The sequence below is a fragment of the Arvicola amphibius genome, chromosome 11 (assembly GCF_903992535.2).
Source record: "Arvicola amphibius chromosome 11, mArvAmp1.2, whole genome shotgun sequence".
Lineage (NCBI taxonomy): Eukaryota > Metazoa > Chordata > Mammalia > Rodentia > Cricetidae > Arvicola > Arvicola amphibius.
The window spans coordinates 75,630,400-75,640,853 of NC_052057.2; the positions used below are offsets into that span (position 1 = coordinate 75,630,400).

Below are 10,454 nucleotides of genomic sequence, written 5' to 3' on the forward strand. Positions count from 1 at the left end.
CAGTTCAAACTATGATGATCATCTTTGCATCTAATTTCTTCCCACCCTGTACTGTTCCTTGAAAAGACCAAGTGCCTTGGGAACTTGTTTGATCTTAAATTACATATCGCTTTACAGAGGAAGGAACTAGAATGTTTGGCCCAATGCAGCAGAAAGCCTTGCTCTGCTGCTCTCGCTGCTGCACTATGAGGAGGTGGCCAAGACCCTCTCTGAAGACTGTTTCAGCACTGATCAAATTCTCAGCAATTTGAGGGTATGAGAAGGGGCCAAGTTATCTAGTGTTCTCTATGCTTAAGGCGCCCCAAGCCTGCAGAATCAGAGAGGCCTAAGCAAGCATCTTTCTCAATTCATGAACTTGCATCCTTCCTTTGAGCACATAGTAGGTCTAGAGTAGGGAGGGAATTGGTTTTCAGTTTCCTGACCTGTGGCCTGTCTTCTTCTGCAACATCTCAGACCCCATGTGATGTGTCGAGGTTTTAGACTCTTTCCTTCTAGTGGCTTTCATTCTAGGAGGCTTTGCCTCTTTATTTCAGGAAAACTTTTTTTCTTCTTATTTTTTTATTTTTTTTTTCATTTATTTTACATACCAACCATAGTTTCCCCTTCTCTTCTGCTCCCATACCCTCCCCACCTTTCTTCTATCCCCATCCATCCCATCCATTCTCTTCCATCTCCATTCAGAAAGGGGCAAGCCTCCCATGGGAGTCAACACAGCATGACACCTCAAGGTGAGGTAAGAACACAGCTCCTCCCCCTGCATTAAGGTTGAACAAGGCAACACAGCTTGGGGAGCCCCACAAAAGACCAAGCTATGTAACTCTTACATATATGCAGAAGGCCTACCTAGGTCTGTCCCATGCAGGCTCCCTAGCTGTCAGTCCAGGGTCCATGGGATCCCACAGGCTCAGGTCAACTGTCTCTGTGGGTTCCTCTGTCATGATCAGGCAACCATTCTTGGATATAACTTACTCTAGGCTCAGACTATTGCCCATCACAGCAGCCAATCTCTACTTTTGTAAACAGTTGGCTCACGGTTTTGTTCACTGGCTTATGCCCGTCGTCAAGATTCCATGGCCTGCTAAACCTAAAATATCATATTATCAGAAGGAGCTCATCCAGATATCTGTGACTCTTTAAAATGCCACGGTGACAGCCGGGCGGTGGTGGTGCACGCCTTTAATCCCAGCACTCGGGAGGCAGAGGCAGGCGGATCTCTGTGAGTTCGAGGCCAGCCTGGTCTACAAGAGCTAGTTCCAGGACAGGCTCTAAAAAAGCTGAAGAGAAACCCTGTCTCGAAAAACCAAAAAAAAAAAAAAATGTCACGGTGACAGTGCTAATCAGACAGAATGTTCCTGATCCTTTTCCATGCTGCTGAACGATAGAGACCAGGTAAGAGAGGGATATACGTTAAATTCACAAGGGAACAGTGGCTCCCTCATGAAAAGAAGGTACACTCCAGCTTCTTGAAACCAGCAAAAACAAGTCTTTTGTATTCTTTCCCTTGCTATGATTTCCCCCCTCAGAACAAAGAAGATGTGCTCCAACTTGGCTCAGTGTCTTCAATCCCAGATATAGAAATAGGTAGCCAGTTTTAAACAGAAAAGAATTCTGACTCACTGGTTTCCTTCCATGTGCTCCCCAGGACTGAAGGTACATCACAGGGCACATCCTATCAAAAAGCTCTCAAAATAACCAGCCATCCTGCTAAAGCTGGCCAGCGACCTGCAGACCTTCAGAAAACTGAGGGACATAAAATGCGTTTCTCTCGAAAGATTTCGCGACCTTTATCTTGGAGAACACTAGGAAGGTAAGGGCAAGTTTTAAACAGTGTGAGAGTTGCCTTGACCCAGCTGATGGAAAAGGAGAATATTCACAGTGTAACTCGGCTTTTCCTCTCCCCTTTCAAGAGCCTTGTTTTACAACAGCCTGAGCTAAACATGCTGTGTCAATCTCTTCTTTTACATTTCCCGGGTGTTTTCTTCTTAGATCATGCAACAACCCTGTCATTATTTTAAATATTTTTGCCTGTAAATTGCAGAATACTTGATCTGATTTTAATAGGACCCATGTGTGAAATCCTTTACTTTTTTTTTTTTTAAATTCATCGTTCTGATTCTTTCTGCTCTTCAGTACAGCACAGCTTGGTAGCACTAGGTACGTCTTGTTGAAAGTATGTCCATAAATATGTCCCTTGCAGCATGGAACAGCTTGTTAAATTGGCAGTCCTCAGCAGTTTGCCTAGAAAAGTTTGCCTCACTTGTGATAGTCCAAATGTAGGGCAGAACACAGCGTAACTTTTTTATCTAATTTTACCAATTGACATATTCTTCAAATTTTTTAACTACCTCGTGCCTTTCTCTCACAGTGCCACCACTTGACTTGAAAAAGGCGGCTGAGCACTCTCACAAGGGCTGTGTGTGGATAGGGAAATTACCTGCTTTCTCATCAGATCGCAACCTGGGGACAATGTAGTGACTTAAGCAGGATGTCCAAGCTGCTGTGGAAACAGGGTTCAGATAGGGCTGACACCACCCTCTGTCCCTGAGGTGTGGTGGTACTGTTTTTCACTGTGGCAAGGGTGGGACTCATCAATTTTAGTCAAATATTATGGATTTCTTTACTGATTATGGGCAGTATTCTTCATGATGCTCTGTTGCTGATGCTGATATCTTTACATCCTCTGATTTCATATCTCTCCATGAGGATCCTATTGGACTCAGGAATGACATGTCTAGACCCTGAATTTAATGTCACAGGATGAGCTCTCAACATCACAGAAAAGGAGGCACTGTGTTCTCCCCTGTAATATTTGGAGCACCCAGAGCTACCACCCTCGTCTTCGGTCCTTGGGACACTAGAGAGGGCTCCCTGTCATCTTATCATCATGCTGTTCAAGATTTGCCAAGTGCCATCCTAGGGGAAACCACACAAGAAAATAAAAGGAAGCAGCACACACCCAAACATTGCCTCTGTGCTATGGGGCACAGTGCAACACAGAGACTGTGCTCTGAGTTCTTGTCTCGGTGTCCACACCTTCCAGATGGTTCTCTGTGCTTTAGGGTAAGTGGCCTGAAGAAAATGAATTCATTTTCCATGCTTAGTTCCTGTCTACAAATTTTACCACCCAGTAGGGAATTTGCCAGCCTCTGAAGAATCTGTTAGAAAACACTATTTTAGGAGCAATTTGTGAAGAAAGCCTTCTTGGAAATATTGAAATGCAAAGTGGACTGTCTAGAAATGACACCCAAACTTCTACTCCTTTGCTGAACACAAGGTACTACTCAAACTCCAGGTGAGTGAGGACTATCACATTGAAGCCATTTTAGTTCAGCTTAAGTTCGATGGGATGAGGCACACAGGAACCTTTGATATTTAAGAGTTCGGGCATTATTCCACAGCTCCCGTCAAACCGGCAGAATTTGGGGCAGTAGGGTCTGAGTCTCACCTACCTGCAGGATCACCTTGGATACTCTGCTACAAATGTGCATTTGGTATCTACTTTTAATTTACTGAAGAAGTCATGAAACTTGGATGATTCTTTTATTATGGTTTTTATTGAGCTATACATTTTCTCCCCTATCCTCCCTCCCTTCCAGCTCCCCTTCTGCTTTCTCCTGTGAATCCCATTGCTCCCAGTTTACTCAGATCATGACTTTTTCACCTTCCTATGTAGATCCATGTATGACTCTCTTAGGGTCCTCTTTGTTGTCTAGAAACTTGGATGCTTTAATCCATATTGCCCCATCAAATTAATTGTGTACCATAAGTTTTGTGGTCTTAATACAAATAATAAACAAAAATAAAGTGAAATGTTAAAATTAAATATAGTACTTAAAATTAAATGTTCTTCATACTTTATTTTAAGTTAAAAGTGTGACAAAGATACTTTGAATGGTGGAAGTATCATTGACTATTGAAAAAGAAAATTCTCTTGACTGACAACTTAAAGAATATATATAGTTTAGAGGAGCCCTAAAGCCCATTTGAAATAGCCATCCTGGATCACTTTACCTCTTTTTAAAATTAAAAATGTAATTATTACCAAAAGCTGGAATTGTATGAAAATGTTTACAGATGTCTTAGGAAGAAAACAGCAGAATGTGGAACTAATTGTGTTGATTCAAGATAATTATGAAACACAAATGACCATTACTTCTAACAAGTCTCTTGACAATTAGAATTTGACTGTGCAGATCAGGAGCAAATGAAGTTAAGAAGAGAACAAAAGAATAGTGCAATGTTTGTGTGATAATAATCACACCCCCGTCCTTCCAAGTTGGTTCACATCATACTGGCTTCTCAGAATTACATTTCCTAAGTGTTTGACTGATTTTTGCAGTAGAAATGACACACTGATGTGTGAATAGCTTTCATTTCTTTTCCCTACTAGAATGCCAGTGATATTTTCATGCAAGGATTGGAAGTAGATCCCCTACGGGACTTCTAGATGCTCTCCCACGGGACTTGTAGATGCTCTCCCATGAGACTTCTAGATGCTACAGACGTCCTTCTATCACAGACACAAACAACCCTAATGCCATTCCAATCCCTTTGGGTTATTTGCGACCTGCCCCCAACTTATGTGGCTGTGTATTATGTTTTGGTAGCATTTTGTTTAGCCCCAAAGTGGAACTGGGAGCATAGAAGGGGCCATAACCTTCAGAAGCACTGGAGGGCCAGATATAATTTTGAGAGTTCTATAGAATAACTGTATCTAGAAGAAAGACTCTTCCATCTTTGTAGGAAAATAATCAGGTGCTATTTCATATTCATAACTAACTGAAATTGGTTTAAATCAGCTGGTATGTAAGTCACACATCAGCACAAACTAGTAGAAAAAGAATGCAAGTCACAAAAATGATCTAATTGGATACTTCAAAAAAAGTAAAAAAAAAACAGGTAACAACTTAATTATATATATAATTGTATGTATATCTGTTTATCTATATATTTATATATTTTAATCAATATTTCCATCATGCCACTTGAACATGACAAACATAAAATGTTGATGAGACATTCTTCTTGTATTAGGTCTGCATGTTTAATTTTGAGTTAGTCACATTTCCTATACTCAGTAGCTACTTGTGGTTAGTGCCTGCCATCTTGATCAATATAGTTCACGTCTATCACCCATATGCAGGGTTTCTAAGAGAAGATCTCCCCAAGGCTGAATATTTTTCCAAAGCAACGAAATGTTGTCATGTTGTTGTGCTCTGAGTTTGTGCAGCTGCTCCTTCATGTGGGCGAATAGCTCCAAGTAGGAAGCCTGCACCCTGCCCATGGATGTGAAAGTTGCCTCAGGATTTGCCCGGGCTGTAGATTCTAGAATTGTCCAAAGCAGCTTTTATTTGTTTACTCACTACATTTATCAGATTGTCATGTCAGACACTCGCATTTGTATGACTGCCTCTGCAGCGCTGCTGTGCAACTGGAGGGTTCCTTACCAGGACTTCAGTGAATGTCGTTGGGGGCCGCCTCACCTTAGTGGGTGCTTGTGCCTCCTCTGCCACAGATGGTGACACAGTGCACTTGCCGCCTCTGGCTCGCACTGCTGTTTGGTTATGGGCAGACAGGTGAAGGAGCACGGAGACATGCCAAGGATGCCATGATAAGTCTGAGTTTCCCAGGAAAAAGCTGAATAATGAGCTTGCTTTTTAAGTTCAGAGTTTGTCATATTAATCTCTCATTTTAAAAGAAATTTAAGCTTCCTTGTAGAATTTTACATTGTATCTTGATTTCATATGAGAAAATTATTAGTCACACTTCTTAATTTGTTGGATGACATCATTGATCATCATAGTCTTCTCTCTTGACTAAATGTCTGATCCACTTATATGTCATATGTTTGTATCTCTCTGTGTCTGTCTGTCTCTGTCTCTGTCTCTGTTTCTCTCTGTCTCTGTCTCTGTCTGTCTCTCTGTCTCTGTTTCTCTCTGTCTCTGTCTGTCTCTCTCTCTCTCTCTCTCTCTCTGTCTCTCTCTCTCTCTCTCTGCTGTTTTCCTGCTCAGGTTCTGAAAGCTGAAGAAATCCAGCTTCTCCTGCCTTCTGACTATTCTCAGTCTCAAGGCTGTGGCAACATCTATGGTCCTCAGACCTTGTGCCCTGGTCCTGCCCTCCAAATTCACACGCCAGTTTATTCCCAATGAAGGATTCTGGGGGAAAGTTCATTATCCGGGGTGGCGGATGGGGTTAAAGATAGTATGAATCTAAACCTCCACAGGGATAACAGATCATGTAGCGAGTGATAATTAGATGAGCTATTAGCACTGTCTGCAGAGATGGGAAGGAAGGGTCCAATACACAAACCAGCGATGGGAGACGTTTGCCAACCTGATTAAATATGAAGGACCTAAAATACTAGATTGTGACAAATTTATGGACATCAGAGGAAGACTGTCAAGAGAATATTGCTGAACACTCTGCTCATACACGCTAGGGTGAGGACAAGTAGGCCAAGGGTGTGGCTAGTTGTTCCTGGACCAGAAGCTTCTAGCCCCTCTATGCTTCTCTGGCCTAGGCAGCTTCAACTATGCAGCATCTGTGCTGGGAGAAGAGCTTCTCCCTAGGTTTGATCCATGGTCTGGTGGTTTCCCATGAAATGTGGTTTTCCAGGATTCTCTTAAGGGGGTGCAATGTGGGAGCAGAGGAGGGAGCAGGGTGATCTTACGACTTCCTGGGCCACTGCCTTGCCGACAGCACTGATCACCTGGTTCCATGAAAGGCCAGAAGGGGACTTGAGAATCATGTTTAAAGACGGTTTTCTTATGCCCTGGCAAGTTAAGGAATAATAGCTACTTTCTGCTTCTAATGCTTGGGAAGTTCTGCGCAGGCGCTTCTGACTCGGGGCATATACAGAAATGAAAAGAAGTTGTGCAACGAACTGTTTCTAGTAGATGTGTGGCTTCATTGCTGGTATTAATAAAATGTTTTAGGGGAAAGGAATGCATCTTTAAAACAAAGAATAGTTTTTTTCTAGCCTCTGGGTCCTGACATACCATCTAGAGACCTACGATAGAACCAAACATGACTGGGAAAATACAATACAATAAAATAAATGTCAATGAAATGATTCCTAATGATATTCTGCTGTACTTACAGATTGGTACCTAGCCCAGTTGTCATCAGAGAGGTTTTACCCAGAAACTGATGGAAACAGATGCAGAGACCCACAGCCAAACATGAGGTGGACCTTAGGAATCCTGCAGAAGAGGGAAAGGGAGGATTATGGGACCCAGATGGGCCAATGACACCACAGGAAAACCCACAGAATAAACTAACTTGGCTTCACCGAGACTGAAATACCAACCAGGGAGCCTGCTTGGGGACTGTATGTATGTTACTGTTGTGTAGTCTAGTCTTCTTGTGAGACCCATAACAGTGGGAGCAGAGGCTGTCTTCGACTCTGTTGCCTGCTTTGGGGACCCTTTCCTCCTACTGGGTTGCCTCATCCAGCCTCAGTAGCAAAGGAGGTTCTTAAGTCTTACTGCAAGTAGGCTGTCATGGCTGGCTGATATGCATGGGAGGCCTGCTCTTTTCTAAAGAGAAAGAAGGAAAAGTGCACTGGGGGTGGGGAGTGGAGATTGGAGGGAAGGACTGGGAGGAGAGGAGGGACAGAGGGGAAATGTGATATGGTTGGGGAAAATTTAATTAATTAAAAAAATTTAAAAATAATAGATTTTATTCTTTGAAATTTTCACGCATTTATATAATATGTTCCATATATCCAGAGGCTGCTCTTCTTAAAGAACTACTTCAGGAGGTATTTCAGGAAAATAATTTAGAGAATATTCTGAGTTATGTATATTAAAAATCACAGAACGAGGTGAGAGGTTTATATTTCAGCTAGTTACCCGAGTGAGCCAATAAACAAACCAGTTGGTTTAAAGGGCTCCTTTATAAAACTTCCTAACCTCCCCAACTTGCTGGTTTCCTTGCTGTCACTGATGTTTGGTGTGATATTCTAAGGCAATCATGGTTTATAAAGAGTCATCTTGGTGAGATTTTAAAGGAAAGATATTCATTTCTTGCTCCTGTGATTGTTGTGTGTATGTATCTGTGTATATATATATATGTGTGTGTGTGTGTGTGTGTGTGTGTGTATTCATTTTTTTTTCATTTTTAACGTTTTGACGCTGTTTTCCAATTACAAAATAAGTAATATCTGCTTCAAGCATTGGTGGTTTAAAATTAAATGAGGTTCAAATGTCAGCATCCATTCATTTATAATTGAACTGGTGGGGAAAGGGAAGCAGAGACAGTAGATTGTCCTGAGAGAGGGTGTGCTCCCTGTCACAGAGCCACCACCAAGCATGATTTATGACTCCCCCCTGATGTTTCACTTTCCTGTCCAATCACAGTCTGTCACCCACAAAAGACACATTCCTGGAAAGGAATGACAAAGTTTGACTTTGGGTAGCTGTCTTTTCCCCCCCTTTCACTCAAATTTCAGTATTTACTGCTTAGCAGTCTTCAGTTTGACACTCAGCAGACAGAAACTGTATTCTTGTGAGGATTAAGGGATTATTCACTCACCAGCTTAATCAGATTAATCATAGATTTGAACAAGATATCTAATGCCATTCGCAGGATGAGATGTGTGACCCCTTCTTGCTAGTTAAATTTGGCTTGAGCACAGAGACTCATACATGTGCACACAGAAGCACCCATGTACACACAGATGTACAAATATATGTACATAGGATCGTAGGTACAAATTGATGGTCTCACAAATTTTATCATTACTTAAAGCAACAATTTAAATTTTGTAATTATGATTAATTAGTTTATACTTTCTATTTTACCTAAGGCCAGAAAGAAAGAGATTACATGCTTGTATATTGTCTGATGCTATTTGGACTCGTTAAAGGTTATTTAAATTTACTTTTGGAGATGGCCTTTTTTGGCAAGTCAGTTAAAAATCATTTTAGAAAGAAATCTATAAGGAGGTGTAATTATTTCCATATTCACATTCCTATCATGCAGACTTTAAAATTTGAATATTACTAATTGAAATTATAGTACCAAAAAGAAATATCCAGAAAGTAGATGATTATTATTTCAATTATTGCTCTTTCATTCCTATTACGAGCTTAAGCCCCAGTCTACATTTATTTAATAAGCTCCTTTTCCCCTTGCGGAAACAGGAGGCAGCAAAAACCCTTTGTACTGCAGAGGTATTAAGTGAGGATTGGGACCAACTGGCCCATTGTATGAACTCTTATTTTAAAGTAGTCCAAGTTAAGCAGATTTTGTTGGATTTACTTTTATTTGGGTCTTATGTTATTTATGAGATAAACATTGTAATATTGAAAATATTCTCAAAGACAGAAAGGAGAAAATTAAAGAGTGAACCCTGTGTGTCCACACCATTAATCTGAGACATTGTAGCCAAGAACCCCTGAGGCCCCCAGGAGCAGAACTGAGATCTGTCTCCATATTGGCTGCGTGGTTCAGCATTCCACAGATTTTTATGGCTTGCTTTCCAGCTGGAATCAAACTTGTTTCTGGCATTACACATTTATTATACAATCTTTACTAATCTGTTTATAATGCTCATTAATGTTTGTCTGGTGTTGAGTTTTTAAAAATTAAACCTCTCTATGTATGAGAGGGGAGGAAAAAAGAAGGGAGGGAGAGAGGGAAGGAGGGAGGGAGAGAAGGAGGGAGGGAGGGAGAGAGACAGACAGAGACAGAGACAGAGACAGAGACAGAGACAGAGAGAGGAATGTCTATGTGTCTGAGTGTTGGACAGCCTTGGATATTGCTTGGTCTTCCTTGTCTATCTCCAGACAGGGTCTCCTGATGCGTGTACCAGGTTGCCTTGCCCTTGAGCTTCTGAGAGTCTCCTCTCCCTGTTTCATATCTGCCGCAGGAATGATAGAATGAAAGTAGTGTGTTAGCACATTTGGCTCCACATGACTCTGATAGACAGAACTCAGGACTTCACACTCTGTGGTCAGAGCTTTGTGCACACCGAACCATCTCCATATCTTTAGACACTGACTTTAGTGTAAGATAAGTAACGTTTAAGCTGGATACTGTTAACACCGATAATGTTTACGCTGGATAGATGTTTATAGTTTTCAAGTCCTTTTGCAGAACTATGAAATTCAAAGGTATTCTAATGTGCATTTTACCATTGGGAAGACAAGCAGAAAGAACAGTGCTTTACCCAAAGTCTGTGTCAGGGTCAGGACCAGTAACAACTGATACGATGCCATTCCTTTCGTGTTCTGTTTTGAAGTGTTTTCTAGTAAGTGTGGGTGTGTAGAAAAGCAGATATACTTATTTTGCATGAGGAATAGTGTGTGAGGGTGGAGAGGAGAAAGAGAGAGAGAGAGAGAGAGAGAGAGAGAGAGAGAGAGGGAGAGAGAGAGAGAGAGAGAGAGAGAGAGACGAGCTCCATGAGAGGGAGAGAGAGAGGGGAGGAGAGAGAGAGAGAGAGAGAGAGA

At 41.6% G+C, this 10,454-nt stretch overlaps 1 long non-coding RNA gene across 3 annotated transcripts in view; it reads left to right on the forward strand.

Moving 5' to 3' along the window:
- The window catches only part of LOC119826213, a 58,200-nt gene that overhangs the window by 17,236 nt on the left and 30,510 nt on the right, over positions 1 to 10,454 (forward strand). For 2 of the 3 annotated variants that reach the window (XR_005287373.1, XR_005287372.2), the window contains exon 3: positions 1,643 to 1,807. This is a non-coding gene — a long non-coding RNA (uncharacterized LOC119826213). Of the gene's footprint in view, positions 1 to 1,642; positions 1,808 to 2,703; positions 3,061 to 10,454 lie in introns of all 3 variants that reach the window. The other variant, XR_005287374.2, reaches the window with a different exon arrangement.